The sequence below is a fragment of the Sphaeramia orbicularis genome, chromosome 24 (genome assembly GCF_902148855.1).
Source record: "Sphaeramia orbicularis chromosome 24, fSphaOr1.1, whole genome shotgun sequence".
NCBI classification, from domain to species: Eukaryota; Metazoa; Chordata; class Actinopteri; order Kurtiformes; family Apogonidae; genus Sphaeramia; species Sphaeramia orbicularis.
Window position 1 is genome coordinate 7,843,383 of NC_043979.1, and position 3,235 is coordinate 7,846,617.

Below are 3,235 nucleotides of genomic sequence, written 5' to 3' on the forward strand. Positions count from 1 at the left end.
GAGAATAGAGATATATCTTCCTGTTTGTATAATGGTCATGCCATATGATAGGTTTTACACTCAAATACAATTTTCAATGTCATAAGTAAGTTGGTAAAAGAACATGGCAAAGGAAACCAAACCAAACAATTTGAAACTGAATTAACAGAATAAAACACACAACTTTGTTACCTCTAATTTAAGTAACCAATCAGATCTGCAAATACAGAAGATTCAGTGTAAAGCATACATGTACAAAGTCACTTATTACCAAACTGTGGAAAAGATTAATTATGAAAATAATTACCTCTTTCATCCAAAGTAAACAAGGATCCAAGGCTCCATATGTTCACAGCATGAAGGTCAAAATAGAGAGTCAATGTAAAAAAAAAAAAAAACAACAAATATTTAAGGGGTAGGGCTAACAATCTAAGTAAAGATTGCCAGTTTAATGGATATAATTTACATTTTCTAGTCTTTCCTAAAAGCCAGTAATACCAACTTTAGGTTGATACCCTTTTCGTAGATATATCTTGACTAATAAGGAAGCTATCATAAAAAACCTTTGAAAAAGCAGACTGTTTGGCATTATTTTCACATAATTCTCCTAGAACATGCATAAATTCCTAATGTAAGATATGCATTATGTAGAAATGTCCTAAGGCTAAGTAATTTAGCCAAACAATTGTCGTAAACTACATGGTTGTCTTCTGAGATGAACTTTAGAATTTTAACGAAAAAAACACAAATATTTAAGGGGTAGGGGTAAGTACCAGTGGCTAGTTTTCCTACAATAAAGTTTTCTGCAACAAATATGAATATTTATCTTAAAGGCCCTATCTTGGCTTTTGATTAAGACCATATTTGTGATAATATCTTCAAATGGCCAGAAGATATTAGTAGAAAACTACCTAAAGGTCAGTGTAGCCAAATGCTGTAAAGGAACCAACTACGTATATCAAACATGCCAATATTTTACAGAAAGCTACCACTCTCACACTGCTATCATGCATTTTTATTATCTACATATACACCTTTCAAAAAATAAGTGATAGCATTTGCCCCCTTGTTTGGTACCAGTGACCCCCTCTGATAGACTATTAGCCACATTTCCATATAACGTTTTTCGTGGAAAGCTTGTTGCAAAGTCTATCAAACTGTGATTGAGACCTGATCAAGTCAATTATATTTTTGTGTTTGCTTTGCAACTTTAAATTGATGTCATTCAGAAAACTACATCTATGAGCTACTGCTCATCTTTATGCAGTTAGACACCACAGCTTCAGATTACTTTAGGAACGTTTCATTGCAGCTAACGGTTTGCGTAATTGCTTACGAATGTATCTCTGCTCAGAAATTAGTATTGGTACCATTATGTTCATCATCTTATTGTCTTTAAACAGCTTTTTATGTTTCACGAGAACATGACTGAGGTGATACAAAGCTACAGTGGCTGCTTTTCCATCAGTGCTGAGCCTCATGAAAATCTACTGTTAATTGGTTCAGCATATAACAAAATACATAGTACGGTGACCAAAGAGACTGAAATTGACACAAATACTACAGCTTTAGAAGTTATACAGTGCAAGCTAAGTGTTTCCTGGTCTCTGATTGTGTGTTCTATGTGCTCTCTTCTCCTTTTCCACTTATGTGCTTAAAAATACAACATGATGCTTGCATTCCATCAAAGATGATGGAATGATTGAGCTCAATGATTGTTATGTAAAATTACTGTGCAAGGTTTGAAATTACAGAAGATATTAGGGATGATATATTAACCCTTTAAGCACTTTAAGCACCATTCATAATTCTAGGATTCAGAAAACATAATTTCTACATTCATTCAAGGGATGGAACATGTGTGGTTTGGTGTCTCATTCTTGAAAATGCATTCTCCAAATCTGTAGAGTAACATTCACACTGATTAAAAGTTTTCTATTCTTATTCTTAAGTTAATGTTATGAATTGAAAATATTTGATTACATCTTTACTTCGCTTGGGGACCTCAGAAATGTGTGATTTTAGATGCATTCACTAACTAATTGACTTCCAGTGTCACAAAGCCTTTATCGACCTTCACAGGCAGAAGCATCTCCAGCTTCGAGAGTAGAGGGACCTCCTACCCCCCCAGTGCCCACCACCAGCCGCCCCCTCCCCCCGGCAGCGTCGTACTCAGCATCATAGCCAGCAGGGCCAGAGGGACAGCAGGGAGGCTCCCAACAGGCCTGCCTTCGCAGCTGCCGCCCACCAGCCTCAGAGGAAAGTCACGCCGGCTCGGCTGTCCTCATCGTGGTGCTAACTCTGGCTCTGGCTGCACTCATCTTCCGCAGAATCTACTTGGCCCATGAGTACAAGTTCGACTATGAACTATAATGAGGCTGCACCATTGTTAGGCCGCGAGTCAACCTCGCCTTCTCTGACCGCTGCCTACAGAACCACATTACCAGCAGAGCCGAAGCTGGCGTCGACACTGATGCTGAGCCCTGGCTGCCAAATAGTCGAGGCTTCGGTCTCCTTCCAGAAGGAGCTTTCATTCCTACAGAGGAAGTGGTTGACTCAATACAACACCTCCATTGTGTCTTTTAAATCAATGTGAAATTTTACTCTCGAGAGTTATGCATTTTTAAGAACGGGAATCTTCCTTGTCTTTGTGATCAGCCGCTGCACTCACCACATTTTTTGTACAATTGTCATCTGTCCTTGAGCTGCTGCTTGTTCCCATTATTTAATCAAAACTGTAATCTAATAGGTCAACAGCACAAAATTAAAGTGTGTCTTGTCCCAAAGTAGTCATTTAATCATGGAAGCATCAGCACACGTAGGTTGTATGTTCATAGAGCCTCTTGGATCATGTGCTTTAACTCAGTACATATATATATATATATATATATATATATATACACACACACACACACATACACAGAGAGCTCTGTTTTGATTGCTTAAGCATAGCTACCAGTTCACTCATAAGTTTCACTCATAAGTCTCAAATGAACCAAAGCAGAATCATCAGGTAGAGGTGGAGATGCCTAGAAGGCGCAAAAGTGTCGTTGAGGGCATAAACTTCCACCTAATCTGCAGGCAAAAAACACTGGCATGGGTGATCCAAGAACAGCTGCTGTCCAGTTTTGTGTTAGAAGCTAAAGTGAGGTGGGAGGAAGTGAGTGAAATATCAAGCTCATTACGTCAAGCAGGTTTGATCAAAGTATAGAGGAAGATGGGGTATCTTGGACTTTCATGAAGCTAAACCTTGAGA